The 22,694-nt window shown below is 44.1% G+C and overlaps 1 protein-coding gene across 10 annotated transcripts in view; it reads right to left on the bottom strand.

Annotated features, from left to right (window-relative positions):
• TBL1XR1 (TBL1X receptor 1) overlaps positions 1-22,694 on the bottom strand; it is a 166,717-nt gene that overhangs the window by 83,429 nt on the left and 60,594 nt on the right. For all 10 annotated transcript variants that reach the window (XM_037909529.2, XM_037909533.2, XM_043521754.1 and 7 more), the window contains one exon: positions 16,946-17,010. The gene's annotated coding sequence lies outside the window, so the exon portion shown is untranslated. The remainder of the gene's footprint in view (positions 1-16,945; positions 17,011-22,694) is intronic.

Genomic DNA, 22,694 nt, shown 5'->3' with positions numbered 1-22,694 from the left:
CCAAGCATATGTGATTTCAAAATTTGGCCTAAATATGCTACAGCACTGGGAAATACAAAAATAATGTCTTCAACAGTTTATGAGAAGGATTTCCTCATTTCTGTTTTACACATGAAGTCAAAAAGGTACATTTAAACTGAAAGGGGGTTCAGAAGTACTACTGGATCTGAACCCCATCAGCCCTGAATTTTGGGGAAATCACGGATCTGAACTGGATCCTGGATACCAATGTTATGATTCGGTCCCATCTCTAAAATCAATACTGTTTAAAAAATAGCCACAAATAAACATGTTATGATTAAACAGCATTAAAAAAGAGAAGATTATACTCCTAGGTGAAACCTTATTGATAAAATGTTATATCAGCCCATATAAAGAACTAAAATTAAACAGATTATGAAAATGAACATGTGTTGGTCCGCACTGAGTCCTTAAGTGTAGGACTCTGCACTTGTCCTCGTTGAACCTCAGATTTCTTTTAGCCCAATCCTCTAATTTGTCTAGGTCCCTCTGTATCCTATCCCTACCCTCTACTCCTCCCAGTTTAGTGTCATCTGCAAACTTGCTGAGGGTGCAGTCCACACCATCCTCCAGATCATTAATGAAGATATTGAACAAAACCGGCCCCAGGACCGATCCTTAGGGCACTCCGCTTGATACTGGCTGCCAACTAGACATGGAGCCATTGATCACAACCCGTTGAGTCCAACGATCTAGCCAGCTTTCTGTCCACCTTATAGTCCATTCATCCAGCCCATACTTCTTTAACTTGCTGGCAAAAATACTGTGGGAGACCGTATCAAAAGCTTTGCTAAAGTCAAAGAATAACACGTCCACTGCTTTCCATTCATCCACAGAGCCAGGTATCTTGTCATAGAAGGCAATTAGATTAGTCAGGCATGACTTGCCCTTGGTGAATCCATGCTGACTGTTCCTGATCACTTTCCTCTCCTCTAGGTACTTCAGAATTGATTCCTTGAGGACCTGCTCCATGATTTTTCCAGGGACTGAGGTGAGGCTGACTATAGTTCCCTGGATCCTCCTCCTACCCTTTTTCCAGTCGTCCGGGACCTCCCCCGATCGCCATGAGTTTTCAAAGATAATGGCCAATGGCTCTGCAATCACATCCGCCAACTCCTTTAGCACTCTCGGATGCAGCGCATCCGGCCCCATGGACTTGTGCTCATCCAGCTTTTCTAAATAGTACCAAATCACTTCTTTCTCCACATGCTGTGCTGCCCAGTGCAGTAGTCTGGGAGCTGATCTTGTTCATGAAGACAGAGGTCTTAAAAAAGCATTGAGTACATTAGCTTTTTCCACATCCTCTGTCACTAGGTTGCCTCCCTCATTCAGTAAGGGGCTCACACTTTCCTTGACTTTCTTCTTGTTGCTAACATGCCCGAAGAAACCCTTCTTGTTACTCTTAACATCTCTTGCGAGCTGCCATTCCAAGTGTAATTTGGCCTTCCTGATTTCACTCCTGCATGCCCGAGCAATATTTTTATACTCCTCCCTGGTCATTTGTCCAGTCTTCCACTTCTTGTAAGCTTCTTTTTTGTATTTAAGATCAGCAAGGATTTCACTGTTAAGCCAAGCTGGTTGCCTGCCATATTTACTATTCTTTCTACACATCGGGATGGTTTGTTCCTGTAACCTCAATAAGGATTCTTAAAAATACAGCCAGCTCTCCTGGACTCCTTTCCCCCTCATGCTATTCTCCCAGGGCATCCTGCCCATCTGTTCCCTGAGGGAGTCAAAGGCTGCTTTTCTGAAGTCCAGGGTCCGTATTCTGCTGCTCTCCTTTCTTCCTTGTGTCAGGATCCTGAACTCAACCATCTCATGGTCACTGCCTCCCAGGTTCCCATCCACTTTTGCCTCTCCTACTAATTCTTCCTGGTTTGTGAGCAGCAGGTCAAGAAGAGCTCTGCCCCTAGTTGGTTGCTCCAGCATTTGCACCAGGAAATCTACATTTGTAAGTTGCATTTTCATAATAAAGAGATTGCACTACAGTGCTTGTATGAGGTGAACTGAAAAATACTATTTCTTTTGTTTATCATGTTTACAGTGCAAATATTTATAATTAAAAATATTATAAAGTGAGCAGACACACTTCGTATTCTGTGTTGTAATAGAAATCAGTGTATTTGAAAATGTAAAGAACATCCAAAAATATTTAATAATTTTCAGTTGGTATTCTATCATTTAATAGTGCGATTAAAACTGCGATTAATCACAATACATTTTTTTAATTGTGATTAATTTTTTTTAGTTAATCGCCCTGTTATTACACAAGAGTATAGGGACAGAGTAGGGTGGCTAGGGATTTGGGGGTGGAGGCTAAATCTGAGTGCATTTCCCCTTCCCTCGGGTGGAAGGGTGAGGGATCTGTATGACCCTGGCTGGCTATGAGAAGTTTCTTCGTACCCACTGAGGACCCTAACAAGTCTCTGGAGAGTACAAAGGATGGAGCTGCAGATGCAAAGGGAAGGGAGCCCCATTTAAACTGCTTCTTGGAAAAGAGGCGGGGAGTTATGAAAATCCATTCCCTGCCGGGAGGAAGCACCAAGGCTAAAGATATCTTGCTCAGTCAGGCTTTGGTCCCCAGGATGCAGAAGCATTCCTCACTGAGAGGAACAGCTGAAGGATGGGGACAAAGATACCTCTGTCTCAACTATGAATCCTCCTCTGTGACCCCCTTCTGCCTCCCCTGGCTTAGAGGCAGCTGCAGGGCCAGCTGCAAGCCTGGACAGGGAAGTGTGCTGCATTCCCCTAGTTCCAGACCACTAGTGCACTCACTGCTAGCCAGCTGAGGTGAGAGTGGGGCAGGGTGTGGAGAAAGAATGGCTGGGATACACTGTGAAGTCTGGACCCACTCTGGAAGCTGTGGCAGGCTGGAGCAGAAGAGAGGCAGAACTGGGTTTATCTAGGCTACAATGAAGTGGACAGAGTAGAGAAACTTCAGCCAGCAGGAACCTGCTGCAGGGAAGCAAGGAACAACTGTGCAGCAAAGCAGGGATAATTCAGAATTCAACAGTCTGGGCTTCATAATCTTCTCTATCAAAACTGGTGCTCAGCCTGACTGGCAGAAGAAAGAGGAACACACAGGGCCCGGAGTGAAAGATTGGGGATCTGTCCATTAACTTTGATGGGTCTGGATCAGGCACCTCATGACTGCAATGGCAGAGACAACATCCTGACTGAGCCCAAACATGGAAAGATCCAGCCCAAAAGGATTATTTTTGAGAAAGTTACATGCATACAAAAACAGGGCATTATAATGAAAATGACCTGCAATTTTAATGTCACTATCATGATCAGTACACATTTTCTGTTTGCTTTTTTTGCTATTAGAAAAGCTCTTCTAAACCGATTGCATTGTCAAGAGATGATTCACATAATCCAACCAGTTACTGTGGAGGACATGAATTCTGTAGAAATGCCCAGTTTGTACCATATTGCAAGCATGTTGAAGCAGGGACTAACCCTTCTTACATGTCTGGAAAGCACCTAGCACCCCATGAGTAATACCATAAACAAATAATATTTAACACGGCCACCCATTTGACATAAAATCCATCTGTCTCCATTTTCGGTTTATAGTAGCAACAGATTATTTCATGGAGATCTGCTACCCTTAGCTATACCTCCGGTCACCAGCTCCTCTCCAACCCTCAATCCCCAGAAAATACCCTGTTTCTCAAGCATTTGTTGCTTAAATCCAGTATGACTGCTCATTAGTACAATAATGTTCTCAATTGTTGGGATAGTGGCTCTTGTAAGCGAGTTTTATATGCAAAACAGGGCTCTATGTAACTAAGATGAAATTCCAACATATACAATTGTCTTTTAATGGGAAAGTTGACATCAAGCATTAAGTTAATTTGATTATTTTTCTGTATATGCTGTTAGTAATCAGGTTTTCTGGCTCTGTTTTCTGTTCAAGTTGAATCGTACAGTTGAATTACTTGAACTTCTGGTGAACTGCACCAAAAGGGAGGAAAAGGAGCTAATGCCTCATTTGATCTTGTGACCATAAATTTGTGTTTTCGTTCCTTTTAAGGTTTGACCATCTATTTTTCCAACTAATTTATGTACGTACCTGATACTTTTATATTTTTATTCATGAAAACAGAAACTGCTTAACAGCCGATTTGTCTTCCTCTCATTTCTTAACTATTCCTAATTTCTATTTTATTTCGAGGTTATCATTAATTAACACAAATTTAAAGCTGTCTTCTTCACAACCACGCACACCCACACCTCCACCAGATACGTGTCTCTTTTCATTTTAATATACTCGCTTTACCTCAAATACAGTAATTCACAGAAAGAGCAGCAATTTTTCTAACAAGGAAAACAAAAATAAATGATGAAATTGCCTACGTTGGTTTTACAAACTCTGCTATGCCTAATTGCCAGATTCAGACTGTTATATAAATTCTCTTTCTTCTATCCTTAATAGGAACTTGGGCTCTGTTCCTGCTATTGTTTTTAACTGTTTTATGACATAGTTCTCAGATATGATTACACGTGAACATGTGTGCAAACATGTTAAACCATGTGTTAAGAAGACATGCAGAGCCCTGCTGCCTATAGGAGTTTGTCATTTTTGTACCTTGCATGTTCTTTTTGTGAGGACAGAAATTCCAAACCATGGGGGACATCTTGACGTGAGCAGCCCCCATTCTTGCAAGTACTGAAGTCAGAGACTGTTCCTCTGGGAAAGTACTAAATCTGGGATTAAGATCAGAACCTAGATTAGAAGAACTATATAATAGGCTTCAGATTCTCCTTTGTTATGAACAGTTCTTAAGTGGCCACTCCAATATAGCACAGTGCTGCCAAAACCAGAGCTCAGTGTGGGCACATAAAACCAGGTTAAAGAGAAAATGCATGACATCCATTTTCAAATAAGATTTTGCTCATCCAGGGCCCAGCGATGTAGCCTTTAATTCCACAACCTCCATAGGGAGGTTCAGTCCTATATACACGATTTAGGTATCAGGAATGGCAAGAGCAATAGGAACAGACTAACAATGGTTCTCATTTTCTCTTTTCTATTACAGAGAATGTTCCACCAGTTCCGTTCTTGGCCCAGTGCTTTCCACCCCTGTGATCCCACTGCACAGGCTAAATATTCTGGCTATTTAGATTTTTTTTTTTTTAATTCTGATTTTTCTGAGAATTCTTAGTCAAATCCTATTTCTAAATTATAAAAATACTTTGAGATTTGGCAGAGAAACTACTTCAACAAATGGCACTGTGGGAAGAAATGGTGACTACATTTTGTTCGTAAGCACAGTGGCTTCACTTTCATTTGATTCTGTCCATAGTGAACTTAAACTCATGGCAGGAAGGATGTGGCTTCTCTCGTTGCTCTGTCCTTTTTTCGGGAACAGTCTTCCTTGACTGTTTGCTCAGTAAGGGATTAAAAAGTAACTTCTTACAAAGACAACAAAACCTTCCATAAAGTGCTCAGGATGCAGCCGTGTACTTGAATTTTTAGTTCCTGCCAAAATAAAAACTTACACTGCCCAGGCAGCCTTCCATACTGGCACATAGAAACCTTTTAAAAAGGCCATCAAACCATTATGGGATAAATGGTATCTCAAATTAATCCTCAAATGGGGGAGAGAGTATTTTCATAGGTCCTACTAAATCTACATACCAATCGATTATCTGTTACCAATTCATGCCAGTCCTATAATGACGCCCTAGAGTCCTTAGTCCATATATGCTATAACTGCTCAACCATAACCAGACAAAAAATATTGCACCTTCACAACCAATTATCCTTATCCCATAACAACTCCCATTGACTTCAGAGGAAGCAGAAATGTGTCCTAAGTAACAAAAACCCCAAGTTCGAGTGAAAACCAAGTCGTGAAATGAATTTTCATAACTATCAAAGATAGATTAGAAAAATTTGACTGAAGTTCCCTTGCAGAATATGGCTACATCACTGGTAAAACCTTTCTTCAGTTTCATGCATACATGAACAGTTCTACTTTTTTTTTTGTAAAGTATATTTACACTGTGATCTAAATTCATACCTGCCACAATTCTCCACTCACTTTGTTTAATTTAACCCTAATGTGCCACTTATGTTATGTATTTAAACAAAACTTCTTGTACTAAATGAAATACAGTGGGGTATTGCATAATTGCCAATGCTATGATAATAACGTTCTATAAAATGCTAGCTGAAGCAGCATATTAGTCAAAGGTATACGGTTGATTCTCTTACTCTTCTACTCCCAATCCTACACATGTAACATGTGTGTTATGGATTTCTAGGCAAGAGCTTTATTGCACCTTAGATAAACATTTTACCAATTTTTTTAAAATGCTGTAGAGTCTAGGGTCCCAGTTTAAGTCAAGAAATTTCTCTGACAGAATTTTTATTGATTACTAGTTAAATTTCATATTCTGTGCCAGATTATTTTATTGTATTTTGCCACTTTTCCAGTGACTTCTTGGGCTACCGCATTCTGGTTCATAAAAGAAATATATTGATAATTCTAAAATATTATTTTGTCACTGGATTTACTTTGCTCCAAACTTTTGGAAATGAATACTTTTTTAGTTATATTCCATAAACTGTGAAAGTGAACAGTCTTAATGATGAATTTCAGGAGCAATTTTAAGCCCCAATCCTGCAAACACTTTAAAGCACGATTAACTTTAAGCATGAGTGGTGCTTGTTTACTTCAACGGAATTACTCATGTGCTTAAAGTTAACCAAATGTGCAAGTATTTGAAAGATGAGGGCCTTTGTCTTTCAGTATTATTTCTTATAGTGCTCCTACTTGTATCTCTGCTGTTAGTCATCTGCAACGCATGCTTAGTGCCCACAGTGACCTGAAGGATCCTTAAGAGAGCGAAGAAAAAAACCAGTTACCTACAATAACTGTTGTTCTTTGAGATGTGCTGTACACATATACAGCCCACTGCGGGAGTATGTGAACCCAAAGAACTCAAGCAGGAGACTTCTGCCAACAGTACCACGTGTCCCTGCTCTCCTCATGCATTGAACCGGGGGCATGTCTGCTGCCTCCCTTTCCATCCCTTCTCGCCACTTGTGAAATTATTGACCAAAGTATCAGGGAAGTTGGGAAGGTCATGGAACTTATATGGGCACATCACATCTCAAAGAAAGTAACCAACCAACCATTTTTTTCCTCCCTTGAGTGATTGTGCACATATACATTCCACTGCAGGGGACTCTGTAGCAGTTCCCTTACAGGTGGTGGGACTGTGGGATATCTGGACAGAGACTGCAATACTGACTTGCCAAAGTTAACATCGTCCCAAAAATTACCTATAGACAATCATGCTGCTCTCTGCAGATATCGGTTATGGGAACGTTGCTCAGAAAAGCTGAGGAAATGCACTGAGCCCTGGGGGAGTGAGAAGTTATTTTCAGGGGAAGAGTGACTTTTGCAAGATCTTAACAGAATTTGATACAGTCAGAGATACAGTGTGAGCTATGTTGAGCTATCAATGGTTTGCCTTTGACTCTCTTGGCATAGACTACAAAGGGTGTGGGAGAGGCTCTGAACAACTTAGTGCAGTCAACATAGAATACCAATGTTGTACAGACATAGGAAGTGTGAAGTTTTTCGGCCTGACTCTGACCCCAACTCTTGCTTACTGAACCTGGCTCTTGCGATTTCTCCAATTCCCGCTCAATAACTACCATCCCTGACATGTCCTGTGACAGCTAGGCCAGACCACCTAAGCCTCAATTCCTTATACCACCATGAACCAAGAAATCCAAGTTCACAATACACTATCATCCACCAAAATTCTGAATTTACTGATGTTGGTGGATGAGAGAGAGAGAGAGAGAGAGTTATAAAATGTATCAATCACTTTGATCACACAGTCCCCAAAAGACTTCCATTGTTCTAGAGTTCAGAGTGACAAACTGAAAAACCTAGAGTCCTACAAAAAATTACACTGTTTTAAAATCACACACAGCATGGAAGAGTAAATCAGTCCTTTAAAACTGAGGTTTCAACCGTACTAAAATCCCATCTCATGTCTGCTGAGCCAACACCACACACAAGTGCAGGAATGTATTGGCACTGCAGATACAAACATGCGTGGGTCTCACTCCCTTCCATTATCTGTGCCCAAAGGCTCTGATGGAATCTTTATCTTTCCACAGCTCATATAAAAGCACTCCACAGATTCAGTCCCCTGCCAGCATACAACACAGACACTAAGGACACCACAACGTGTGCACAAATCAGCATCTTGGGACACCTGGTGGATTGCCCAACTAGGAGCTGAGGATTTCAGTACGCAGTGTTCCCCTAACTTTTGAAAGATAAGTCCCCAGCATTTAGGAAAATAAAACCAATACACCCTCCTCCTTCAACCCTTCATGCATGGTTAAAGGCCTGCTGTTCCTTCTCCTTCAGATCTTGCAGTGTGTGAAGAGGCCAAGGGAGGGCCCTGTGGAATTTATGTGTTGCACAGGGATTGAGGGAAGGTTCCGTAATGGATCTTTGGGTAAGATGCCTCTTCCAAGATCTTTTTTCCACTTCTCCAAGTACACCCCTTTCAAGTGACAGCCCCATTCCTCCACTTTTTTGGGGTAACATGTAACCACTCTCCAACTGGGTCTGTGAGTTACACCACCTCTGGTTCCTAGCAGGCCCAGCAAACCTGCAAGTTTTCCTTCAGGAGCCTCTGGACAGTAACCACGTGCAGTGACACAGAAGCAGCTTCTCCACAATTAAGTACAATTTATTTGCCAAAAGATACACAGCACTCAGACAGAAAACAACAAAGAGACCTATACACATTGTCTCACCTATGTGTAGCATTCCACTCAATCCCCTAGGCAGAGGTGACTTAGCCACTCCCCCTCCTCCTCTCCCGCCATCCTCACCTGCCCACAGCTTGCCTTGCTGCAGATCCTGACTCTCCATCAGTTTGTGTCAGCTGGCCATAACTGACTACTTCCCCACCTCACTCTGCAGAGCAAATCTATTAGCTGATCAGTGTCTTTATCTCCAGGTTCTCAGCCTTGACAAAACATCTATGTAACCAGGATGGGGTTGAGGAGTCACCTCTTCACAGCTATTAAACTGGCTACTGTGTTTGAAAGTTCATTCCCGACAACCCCTTTTGATCTAACGCCGTAGCAAGTAATCCATCATGAACACAAAGGCATGCACAATATTCATAAAAATAATGCAGATATTTCCAATTTCTCCACAGGTTCATACACACTTAATATGTCAAGGGAGGAGCTCTGCACCTCAGGAAAGCACTTACAACAGCTGCCCAGCTCCTAAGATTCACTGGAAAAGCCCTTGTAAGGTATGTGGACAAGGTCTTCTGGTGGTATCTAGTCAAAGATTTCTGGAGTATGGAATCTGCACCCTCTATTGCCAATTTTTTGCAAGGCAGCAGAACTTTGGACTCCTGGAGAAAGAGGCTCCACGCTGGAGTTAGGAAAAGTATCTTTTTAGTCGCAAACAGAGCATATTTGATATAGAAGCTACTGAAACACAAACATTCCCCGTTTCTCCCCTTTCCCCAGAGTTAATTGTCAGTTTGTGAATGGAAAAGTTGAGGTGTCAGAGATTCAAGATCTGCCTCCATCCCCCTTTCTTCTTGGATACCAGGAAATATTTGAAATAGAACCCTGTGCCCTGAAAGGCTGCAGGGACTGGTTCCACTGCTCCTCTCTGCAGGAGGAAGTCCACCTCTAGGGTAAGCATATTGTTGTGAGAGTGATCCCTGAAACGGGCTCAGGGCATAGAGGAAGTAGTGTCAAACTCAATCGTTTAGCAATGTCAAACGACATGCAGGACCCACTTGTCCATTGTTGTTGTGCTCCATGCTGGTAAAAAAAGTTTGTGACGGCCCCCAAAGGGGGTGGTTTGCAATTGCGTTGGGATATAAAGTGGTTGACTGCTCTAGATGCACTCAGAAATATTGCTTATGCAAAGATTGGGTATGCTGCACAGAGGGCTGCACCAGTGGACCATGTGGATGAGATATGTGGACCTTCGGGCACTTCTGTGGAGGTTCATGGGCTTGCTGGTGGTAGCACTGGGGAGTTCTATAGCATCGTGTGGGCGATAAAATTTTCGTTTCAGCGCTGGCATATATATGCCATGGGATTGCAGGGTGGCTCTACAGTCTTTCAGTGACTGTAAGGAATCATCCATTAATACTTAGTCCTGCCTTGAGTGCAGGGGACTGGACTAGATGACCTCTCAATGTCCCTTCCAGTTCTAGGATTCTACGATCTTCTGCCTGAAGGGATGTGATTCATCAAAAGAGAGGTCCTCAACTGTGCTCTGTACTTCTCTAGAGAAACCTGAGGAATGTATCCAGGATTCTCTCCTCATGACTCTTCCAGTCACCACTGTACTCGAGGACACGTCCGCAGAATAAACTGCAGCCTGAAGTATGTCCTAGAGACCAACTTGCCCGCCTCCAAAATAGCTTAGAAGCAGGCACGATCCTGCTGAGGTAGTTTATCTGCAAAATCCGCCATCTGCCCATAGTTTAAAAAAAATTATATTTGGCCATCAGTGCTAGGTAGTTCAAGATATGGAACTGGAGGTTGGCTGAGGAAGAGTCTTTGCTACCCATAGTACCTCTTTACCATTATCTTTGGGTGGCAGCGTACGTGGTTGGGCTATGCCACATGGTGCGTGCTGGTTGGAGAATGCCATTGTTGATTGGTAGGGCCACTCTGGCAGATATTGATACATGCAAGATGTCTAGTAGTTGGTGCTGACTGTCTTGCACTTTCTCCAATGGAATCTGAAGAGCCTTAGCAAGTCTCCTGAGCAGCTCCTGAAATTGACAGAAGTCATCCAGCAGAGAGGAGGGAGTCAATGACACAGCCACATCAAGGGATGACATGGGGAATCTCTCTGGATCCGTCAGTACCGATGCAGCCGGGCTGACTGGCACATCATCCGGTCCTGGTTCCAAACAATGAAGGATGGGACGGTGAGACAAGGGATTCCTTCCAGGTTGAGCAAGAAGGTTCTGAAGGCAAATATAGGGGACGCAAGCTCCAATATAGCCAACGTGGTTGATCCTGCTGTTGCTGCAGCACTACCCATAGAGCTGGGTACCAGTGGCTCCTGGGCTGAGGCAAGAGAGGATACTGCCACGGTGGCATCGGAACCCTCTGTTAGTCATGCCTTCAGAATGGAAGCAGCGGACCACATCTAGTATCTGAATCCTCAGACTTGGAGGAACCAAAGTCCTGTACGAATGGGGGCACCGACGGTCCAAAGGAATGGCGTGTACTGTAGGAACACAACCAGAGGGCAGCAGATCCAACATAGAAGAAGAGGCCCTCTTAGCACGCGAATGGATTAGAACAGGCGGCGATATCAACCATTCCTGGGCAAACGATTCATCCCATTCTCCCCGGCGTTAACGGCACCCGGTCCACAGACAGAACCAGAGCCAGCAAGGGGGATCGCCGTGGGACTGATGAGTCACACTGCGCCAGCCGAGCCGATGCAGAAGGGCTGCACGGTTCAGGAACTGGGACCAGCAGATCTGGCGAACAATGTGACTTCTTTTCACTCTTGTGGGCCTTGGAATGCGCCCCTCCTCTGTGGCTAGAAATCATGGACGGTGCAGCATCTTTCTTGGATCTGGAAGAAGACTTACGGCCATGCTTACACACATGCTTCTGTGGTTCATAACTAGGCCCCAGCGCGGGATCCATAGCACTAGTACCTGCAGAACCCAACTGGGACTCCGTGGAGGGAGGTGCATCCTGGACTGCTCAGGCTGATGTACCTGGGGAGGGGAAGGGGGGCTGGACTTCAGCCAGGATCCAACTGTGGTCCCATGGCAACCTCCATGAGGTGCTTCTTAAGGTGTAGGCCCTGGCCTTCATGCGTAGGGGCAGGGAAGGAGAAGCAGATACTGCACCTGGACATGACATGGGCTTCCCCCAAGCAGTACAGACAGCTATGTACAAGAATAGAAACAGTTTTTCTGGAAAGTTTGGAAAGTGCATCACCAAGGATGAGAGAAAAGCAGAAGCTCCAACTCAGATGATGTGGTGGTGAAAAGAAATTGAAGACGCGGTCACTCCATCCCACCCTTTATCGCCTCAGGTGATATTTCACAAGGCAATTCAAGGTCGTATGCATGGACCAATGGAAGCTATTACTCTTAAAAGCTCCGGCTCCAGGAACATGGTGCATGCACATAACCCTCAGTGGAATACACAGGGACCATCACTTGAAAAAATAAACAGATTGTCCCACTGAAGCATAACCTGTGGCAAATGAAGCAGAATAAATTTTTTTGATTTGTTTTACATAGGATATTTCTATTAATAAAACCCAGCATAGCATTTGCCCTTTATGCAACACATCACATTGTTGACTCATTCAGTTGATCACCTACAATAAACTCCAGTTTATTTATGGCCTGCTGCATTCGCCCATTTTATATTTTTCAGTTTGATTATTCCTTCCTTTGTGAATCACCGACTCGCATTTTCTTGACTTTTAGACTATTTCTCCGTTTTGTCAGAGTCATGCTGTATTTCAGTTATAGTCTCCCAAGTACTTATGTTGCCTTCATACTGGCTTCAGATTTGATTAGTATACTCTCCACACCACACAATGGAAATATTAATAAGTAATAATTCTTAAGTTTATTGGTGGTACTAACAACAAAAACTCCTATGGGAGCTCATTCAAGACCTCCCAAATTCAAAGAGAACTATTACTAAATTACCTTTGGTATCTGATTTTTATAAAGCTAATTGCAAACACCTTACACAATTATAATTCTTTAGAGTTCTCCAATTTCCCTATGTGAATGTAATTTGGAACTATACTAAATGTTTAATTTAAAATCAAGATGCACTTTGAACACTGCATTTCCTTTCTCAAGTAAGATGGGTAGCCTATCGAAGAGAAAAAAGAAAAGTTAGTTTATTATGATCTTTTAATCACTAGATCATATGGGTTTGTCAATAGAGAGGGGACTAGGAGTCTTGAATTTTATTCTTGACACAGCCACGAACTATGTGAGACCTTGAGTAAATACGTACCTACTTCACTTCCTCAAAGTGGGGCTATGAAGTTTTGGGCTCCATGGATAAGTAGTAATACAGACTCAACTCCCTTCACTTAGTGGGAATTATTTGTTAAATTGAGCCACCTCTTTCATGGTTTTCTCCAAAGGTTCTCAGGAACATTACAGTTGAGTGGGGAGTATATATCTGAAGACTACAGCAATACTGTAATTTTTGCTTCACTACAGTGAAATACTGTAAAATGATGTAATGCCCATTAATTCAATTTCAAAATTTTTCTTAAGGAAAATGCATCTTAACTTATTTACATGCTGTTAACATAGTTATTTACTTTTGCACAGAGTGTACACTGAATCAGGTTTAAAATTAGAAAGGTGCAAATTAGAGAAATTATGAGATTTTTGTGTTTTATACTCTTCTTTCTGACTGAGAAGCCTGAAAGGCCACTGACACTACAAAACACAAAAACAAAACCACAAAACAAGTGTTGCTGGATCATTGAATAGAAGGATCAGACACACTTGGGACTCAATCCTACAAAGATACTGAGTACAAGGATCCCGATCAAGCCAAGTACTTAAGCTTGTGCATTACTATAAATATCTGAGTAGTGCCATTAACTTCAGTGTGACTAGATACATGCTGAATATTAGAGATGTATTTCAGCTTAAGTGCTTTGCTGCACTGAGTGTTTGGCACTTAGTACTTTGCAGAATTGAACCCTAAATCCACAACCCAAGATAGAGGTGTTTGGGGGGAAAATAAAAATTCCTTTCAGGTCACCTACTGTCACCATTTTATCTACAGAGTCCACAAGGAAAACAACTCATATAGTAATACCCACCTTTAGGAAGATGGAAAACTTGTCTGACCTGTCTCTTAACTTTCTTAGTATTTGGGTATAATTCTAATGAAAAGATAAGTAACTGTTCTGAAATAGCTGAAAGTAAAATATGTCTTATCTCTGTAGTGATAGCAGCTCTTATGAAAGTACTGAAGACGAGTTCTTGATGCTCCACGTAGCAGTTAAGTATCTTTTATTATTACTGAACCAAATAGCATGCCCTTGAGACTGTACAATTCTGTGTTTGATATACTTTGTGGGGAGGGAAAATTAGGACTGAATGCAACAAGATTTCAAATACAGATCTTCTCAGTATTTTAAAATTTAATGAAGTATTAAGACTAGCTTAATACAGAATGAGTCATGTTTTTAAGGGAAGCAATAACACAGAACTATATTTCAAATCTTGGCTAAAAAGATGTTCTGAAATAAAAAGAAAGCAGTGTTGTTTTCTGTTGGAAAGTAGCTGAGATTAGCAATAAAATTTTGGAGCAAATAGAAAGGTCTGAGGGTACAGCTAGCCTCACGCTTTTGGACAGTGAATGCCATTCTACCCTGAAAAGTAAATGGATGAAAATGGCATCTCCATAACTCTACAGATCTGCTCCCTGTGGGTGAAATTCATCACTGGGCCAGCATATTACCTATGAAACACCCATACCCCATTTTAAGGGCTTAGCTGAGACTTAAGTGGTGCATAGGGTTTGCATAGGTCAGGAGTGGGCAATAATTTTCTCGGGGGGCCACTCCACAAATTTTGATACATAGTCATGGCCCGCACTTTTCTACTATATTAATGGAGGGGATGCAGGGTCTGGAAGGGAGTTTGAGCACAGGAGAGAGCTCTGGGCTTGTGCAGAGCGTTGGGGTACAGGAAAGGGTGAAGGGTTTGGGCTCTGGGAGGGAGTTTGGTGCATGAGGGTGTTCTGACCTGGGGCAGGAGATTGGAGTGTGGGAAGGGGTGCGAGGTTCAGGCTCTGGCCAGGAGGCGCTTATCACAGATGGCTCCCAGCCAGCGGCGCAGCAGGGCTCACGCAGGCTGCCTGCATGCCATGGCCCCATGCCGCTCCCGGAAGTGACTACAGCCGGCTGCTGCTGACACATCTCTGCATGTCCCTTGGTGGGAGGGGGATAGTGAGTCTCCATGTGCTGCCTGTGAAGTACTGCCCCCTCAGCTCCCATTGGCCGGTTTCTGGCCAATGGGAGCTGTGAGGATGGTACTGGGAGTGAGGGCAGTGTGTACAGCCATTTCCCCACCCACACCAGGGGCATGCAGAGACACACCAGCAGCAGCTGGCCACTTCCAGGAGCGGTGTGGGGCCACAGCAAGTAGGCAGCCTGCCTGAGCACCCCGCTGTGCCACGGGACTTTTAGCGGCCCGGAGATTGAAAGGGGGCAGCCAAAGAGCCTGGCGGGCTAGACAGAAATGTTAGACGGGCTGGATCTGGCCCGCAGGCCATATTTTGCCCACCCTGGGCGTAGGTCCACTGCACAGAGGTGATTTTCTTGGAGTTATATTTGCTCCCTTTAATGACAAGGTAATATTGCATTATGTTTCACTCCTGGTTGTCTTGTCCAGCCAATGCAGCTTTTCCGTCTTATGCATCATCAACAGAGTAGTTTACTAAATTCAATATCAGGACAAATGAGCTACATCTATAGAAACCCACTGCCTTTTTGGGGGGTTACTTAGAGCACAAGATGAAGGCAGTGAGGTTGTGAAACTTTAACTAAGGCTGTAATTGATTTGCGTATCTTTTAATACTCATGATTATACAAAATGAAGGACCCAGTTCACCTCTCAGAACCCAGGGGGAATTTTCAGGGTTCTCAGTTTAAAAAAAAACAAAAAAAAACACCTAACCAACCAAACGTCTTTTTTATTTGTGAACCAAGCATATTTGTCACTTTTCAGATTAGAGCTACAGGTTATGATTTTAAAACTTCTGCACTGTGACAGAGGACATCAAAATTGCAAGGAAAGCAATCAGACAGGGAGCTGACCAGAGGTAGAGGCAATAATTTGAAACCCTTTCCCTGGTCCTCGCTTCTGTGACCTACTCCCCCAGCCCTCACTTCTGCTCTCTATCTGCTCAACTACTACAAAAGCAACAATAACTTTAAAACAGTCTGCAATTTTAAACTTGCAATAATCTACAATGCTTATTAACATTACACGGAGGGAGTGAGAAAAGATTACATCAGGCTTGCCCATTTCTGTGAGCAAAGAGTAACTTCACTAGTTTTATGCTGGCAAATATGTTGAAACAAGAAACCGCTGGCACCGCATAGCTTTTTAACAAGAGAAGCTGTTAGTATTGAAATGAACTTGCAAAAGCACGCTACTGGGGGTAGTAGAATATCTAGCCAAATCAACCACTTGCCCATGCTCTTGGTCAGAATTAAACTATTGGTTGAAACTAAATACGTTGCTATATTTGCCCACAGGATTAAATCTGGAAATACTTGTAAATTCCTTTGTCAACTGGTATAAAGCTTTGGTTTTTGCTGCAGAAAATTCTACTTGCTTTCTAAAAGTAAGACCTGGTCTACACTACAGGGCTAGGTCAGACGTAAGATGCTTAGCATTAACCTAGCTGCAGAAGTGCCTTCACTTAAATTTGGCTCCCGCCAATGTAAGCGTCTCTCTACACCTATTTAGTAACACCACCTCCCCGAGTGGCGTAGCACCACAGTTGATGTAATTAGGTCGACAGTGTCAGTGTAGACACTGTGTTGCTTACGTCAACTGTTACTAGCTTTCAGGAGCTGTCCCACAATGTCCAACATTGACAATGCAATCTACGCAAATGTTCCTGTTGAGCACGCGCACATCCCACACAAGGAGCCAAATGCTGCATACAAACAAGCGATTTAATAACTGCAGTGGCTGTACGCTTACGCAAGTTAGGTTCTTATAATTTTGTAGTGGAAACATGGCCTAAGACTTTCAAAAACATTATTTACAATATAAAATTGACTTACAATGGCACTGGAAGAAAGAATCATACCACTTTTTTGTAGGCAGTTAAAATTGTATTTACCATTGGCAGTGCATTGATGTAGGGAAGTTCTCCTGTCTGCTGCCTCCAGTCACAGGAAGATGATGCTGAAAAAGAAATGTAGAGACAAATACAAGGATAAGTTTTAACATTTAAAAATAGATGTGCTAACAGAATAAAACACAGATTAAAAAAAAACAATATCAGTTGTAGGACCAGATGGCTCAGGGGATCAGTAAGAGACACTAAAGTTTTCACCTCAGAATTTATATACAGACTAAATCAGCAGTGATTGGGAGTGGTAATAACAAGAAGAATTAGTTTTCCTATCAGTCCTGTTGCTAGTAGACTGGTGTCCACATCATAAAAATTACCCTTGCAATTGTTATCCTTCTGGAGGTACAGAACTTATGAATAAATGACTATGGAGAATGAACTGTCTTATGCCATTAGGCCACTGGACACTTGCATCCACATTCAGTGGAAATCCACACAGACACAAGGGTCCATCCCGAAGGAGCCTATCGTTGGACCATGCCTTTTGATATATTTCTCGAGAGTCAGGTTCTTAGATGTTGGCATGTTATTGCCCATGCCAAATCTGTTCTAGGAATAAAAGACTTCAGTTTTCTGTGATATTTATGTAGCACCTTTTGTAAGCACTAAAACAAAAAAAATCCTTGGTTTGACTGTAGAACATTCATCTTGAATGTTTAATTGGGGTTGGAAGTGGTAAAGGATACATTTTCCTAAGGCATACATCACATTAGTCAATATAAGTGTGCACATTTGGAAGAACGTGCAAAGCTGTTAAATTTACCAAGTTGTACAGTAACTTAGAAAACTGAGAAAGTCAGCTTATTTTAGCTGCATGAAAACATTTGAAGAAATATGTTGTAAAAATCCTGCAGGTAGGACATTCAAGAGCAGACTGGTGTTGAGGCAGATTACTTTTTTAGTCTACCAGCCTTAATGTATCTTTTTTTTTTAAAAAAAAAATTGACTCTATTCCCTATTCTCAAAATGAATGTTTTTAAAGCCACAAAACTCAGTAATAATTGTTGAGTAATAATTATCTCATCCAGAGGTAGAAGAATACTGCAAAACAGTATTCGCAAGCATGTGTTTGATATCCAAATAGCTGCTCACTCCAGCCATGTTCATGCCCCTTTTTATTCACTACTTACAAATGAATTTTTGTTCATACAAATGGCTAGAGGGGGCTGCTCTCCATTTGAATACCCGTGTTTGCATAAGATTATTTGCTATTGGCTATTTTCAAAAAAATCAGTCATCCAATCAGAGAGCAGAAACAATACCATGTAACTGACAACAAAAAGTTTGCGAATAACCCAAACAAAATTTGTTCACCCGAATTGTTTGATCAATTATTAGCAACAAACAACTGAATTTGTAAAATTCACTCTCAGAAAAATTGTTCATTAATCCTTGGGGAAAAAAAAAACACCTGACCAAATTGGTCAAATAAGCGGTCTGGTATGAAAATGTCAGACAACTCTATTCAAAAACAAGCATCCTGTGCAGCAGAAATTAATGAATTTACACTATTCCCAGAACATTCTACAAGCTATCCATAAGCACGCATCAAAGAGAAACATAACCTTCATAATGCAAGTGTATGGAGGCGCCGCAGAGGATGAGAATGAATGCAAAATATGTTGGGAATTCAGATATTTGCAAATGTGCTTCTTCTCCCTTGCTTAGTTGCATTATTGATGCAGAAATTATTGGAATCAAAAGGAGGAAAAAATCCACTTGTTAAGTGGCATGGTTTTTTATGTGGAAAAAGTGAGTGTGTCTTTTTACCCAGCTAGAGCCTCGGATTAGGACAGAAATCTTCATCACATCACTCAGCATAAACAGTATATAGATACATTACTTGCCTATAATTGGAGTTCTCTAAAAGATATTTCTTGAGACGCATGCTGTTAGATCACTACGCTTACTGAGAGGAGACTAAGTCACTTCAAGTTTTTGTGTCACAATGGAATACATTGGTGGACAGTGAAAGATAAAATCCAGCTCTGTAGTCTAGTTATAGGTGTGACACATTTTGTGTTGTTTTATTTATGAATATAGTAAGAGGTGTGAGGAAACCGATAAAAACAGTCGGATACAACAAGAGAGGCTTTCTTCAGCCTAAATTAGGTGCCAGGATTGCCTCTCTCCAATTCCTTCCTTTCCTAGTATTAATTTCAGAGTGCAATTCTTAAGGTCAAAGCTATAGAGAGAAAGCTCTCACTCTGCTCTGTGGGAGGGGCTTTATGCCATAACTGTCGTCAGCGTCCATTTTAAATCTAAACACAGTCCTGACAAATTGAGCAGCTGGAAGCAAATGAGTTACAAAAGAACACAGAATAGGAAAAGAAAACAAAAAAAGGCAACTAAGTAGGGCAAATAAAAAGTGAGCTCTCAGAAGTATTTCAGGACTCCGTCACACCCTTTCTGCTAGTTTGTCAAACCCGTAATTCAAACAGGAAAGATAATCTGCCTCTAATTTTGCTTACCAGGACAATGAAGAATGGTAAGGTGCAGAGCTGTAGAGCAAAGAACCTCCACCTAAATCTGGGATGATACTCCTTCACAGAAAGGAGCCACTCAGTGACACGTCTCCATGTTGAACACTCACTCACACACGGAAGTAATCTCAGGCTATCCACTTATTTGCCATGTATTCACTTTTGATGGTAGCAAATCCAGCATTGGAAGCAAGGAGGACTGGCAGTTTTTCTCCATTCTTTTCCTACATTAGCAGTACAGTAACTCCTCACTTAAAGTCGTCCTGCTTAAAGTTGTTTCGTGGTTACGTTGCTTATCAATTAGAGAACGTGCTCGTTTAAAGTTGTGCAATGCTCCCTTATAACATTGTTTGGCAGCTGCCTGCTTTATCCGCTGCTTGAAGAAAGAGCAGCCCGTTGGAACTAGCTGGTAGGGGCTTGGAACCAGGGTGGACCAACAGCCCCCCTATCAGCTCCCTGCTCCCTTAAGTGCCCTGTGCAGCAGCTGCCCAGCAGGCTATCAATTGCTGGGCAGTTCATCTGTCCCTCCCTGCGCTGCCATGTGCCGCTTCTGGCCTCTGCCTTGGAGCTGCTCCCGGGAGCCTCCTGCTTGCTGTGCGGGGGTGGGGGAGAAGAGGAGTGCTAATGTCAGGGTGTACCCCACCCTGCTCCTGCCCCCCACTTGCCCCATCTCCATAGAGCAGAGAGGGGAAATGACAGGGCTCAGGACGGAGGGCAGCAGGGGCTGTCTCAACTTGCTGATCTACTTAAAAAGGCAATGTAGTCAGAGTGGAGTCAGCGTATTTAAAGGGGCCATGCGCATCTCTCTCTGTCTGCCATGCTGTCTCCCCTCCCTCCATTTGTGCTGCCTTGTAGAGTGTGAGGCTACATTAACAACTTGTTAACCCAGAGGTGGACAAACTATGGCCCGCGGGACCATCCTGCCCGGCCCCTGAGCTCCCGGCCAGGGAGGCTAGCCGCCAGCCCCTCCCCTGCAGCACCACCACTCCTACCGGGCAGCGCAGGGAGCGCAGCTGGCTGCGGCGGGGCTGCGAGCTCCTGCTGCTCTGAACAGCATGGCAAGGAGGCGGGGGGGGGGGGGTAAGGGAGCAGGGGGTCCCTGGGGGCAGTCAGGGAGCAGTTGGATGGGGGTGGAGGTGGGGGGGGGAAACCAGTCAGGGGATGGGGAACAGGGAGGGTTGGGAGTGGAGTCCCGGGGGGCCTGTCAGGGAGCAGAGAGCATGGGGGGTGGGATCCCAGGGGACAGTTAGGGGCGGAAGGGTCCGGGGGGGGGGGGGGGGGGTCAGGGGACGAGGAGCAGAGGGCAATTGGATATGGGATGGGAGTCCTGGGGAGACTGTCAGGGGGCGGGGGTGTGGACAGGGGTCCCAGGAGGGGGCTGTCAGGGGACAGGGAGCAGGATGGATGAGGGGGGTCACAGGAGGCGGTTAGGGGCAGGGGTCCCAGGAGGGGGCAGTCAGGGGACAAGGAGCAGGGGGGTTGGATGGGTTGGGAGTTCTGAGGGAAAGTGGGAGGGGGCAGATAGGAGGCGGGGACCAGTCTGTTTGGGGAGGCACAGCCTTCTCTACCCAGCCCTCCATACAGTTTCGCAACCCCGACGTAGCCCTCGGGCCAAAAAGTTTGCCCACCCCGTGTTAACCCTTGAGGGCTCGGCTGTTCTAGTTCATCATTTAGCAGTAAGGCATTCCCTGGGAAATGTCCCACCCTCTTCCACCCTCTGACTTCAACATCTCAACCAAGCTTCACAATCATCATTGCTGTGTACAGTATCAAATTGTTTGTTTAAAACTTATACTGTCTGTGTGCCTGTGTAAGTCTTTTGTCTGGTGAAAAAAAATTTCCCTGGAACGTAACCCCCCCATTTACATTAATTCTTATGGGGACATTGGATTCGCTTAACATCGTTTCACTTAAAGTTGCATTTTTCAGGAACATAACTACAACGTTATGTGAGGAATTACTGTACTCCAAATAATACAGCTGATAACCAACAACTTCACAGACAGATCAGTGTAACATCCAGACCCTTCAGGACTAGATCACTGCATAGACAGTTTTTCATCCCTGAGAGAGCTACCTCCCAATCCTTAAATTGCAATGTCAAATGTATGAAACTCACTTATCTGAAAGCCCCTTTTTTTAGTATCTCAACAGGATCATATCTCCTGCTGCAACCAGGAGAAGTGACCCTGGTTCAGGTAACAGTAAATTCCAGAAAAGTGAGTACTGGATAATTCAGTGAGAAGCATCCTCGGGGAGAGAAGCAATGTAGGTAAAAATCTTTAGCTAAATTGATCAGGCTAAGCAAAAATGCTTTAACTAAGGACATCTAAAAGAACAACTGTAAATCTATAGATGTGTATGTAAAATTGTATACCTCTGATTATTAGGGTTACCAGGTGTCCAGTTTTCAACTGGAATGCCCGGTTGAAAAGGGACCCTGGCAGCTCTGGTCACCACCGCCGACCAGGCCGTTAAAAGTCTGGTTGGAGGTGCTAAGACAGGCTAGTCCCTACCTGTTCTGGCTCCGTGCTGCACCCCGGAAGCAGCCAGCAGCAGGTCCGGCTCCTAGGTGGGTGGGGGGGCACGGAGCTCTGCGTGCTGCCCCCGCCCTGAGCACCAGCTCCACACGCCCATTGGCTGTGAACCATGGACAATAGGAGCTGGGGGGGGACCCCCTACGGACGACAGCAGCATACAGAGCCTCCTGGCCCCCTGCCTAGGAGCTGGACCTGCTGCTGGCCGCTTCCAGGCGCAGTGCAGTGCCAGGACAGGCAGAAAGCCTGCCTTAGCCCCGCTGCGCCACTGACTGGGAGCCGCCTGAGGTAAGCCCGCACTCCAACCCCCTGCCCCAGCCCAGAGCCCCCTTCCACACCCTGAATCCCTCATTCCCAGTCCAGAGCCCATACCCCCTCCTGCACCCTAACCTCCTGCCTCAATCCACAGCCCACTCCCGGACTCTAAATCCCTCCGCCCCACCCCCAGCCTGGAGCCCCCTCCTGCACCCCAAACCCTTCATCCCCGGCCCCAACCCAGAGCCAAAACCCCCAGCCGGTACCCTATCCCACACCCCAACCTCCTGCCTCAACCCACAGCCCCCTCCCATATTCCGAATCCATTGGTCCCAACCCCCCAGCCTGGAGCCCCCCTCCTGCACCCCAAATCCCTCATCCCCAGCCCCACCCTAGAGCCCACACCCCAGCTGAAGCCCTCACGCCCTCCTGCACCCCAACTCCCTGCCCCAGTCTGGA

This window comes from Chelonia mydas, chromosome 9, assembly GCF_015237465.2.
Source record: "Chelonia mydas isolate rCheMyd1 chromosome 9, rCheMyd1.pri.v2, whole genome shotgun sequence".
Taxonomy (NCBI): domain Eukaryota; kingdom Metazoa; phylum Chordata; order Testudines; family Cheloniidae; genus Chelonia; species Chelonia mydas.
The sequence above is the reverse complement of the archived record's forward strand: the minus strand, read 5'-3'. Positions and strand labels throughout refer to the sequence as shown.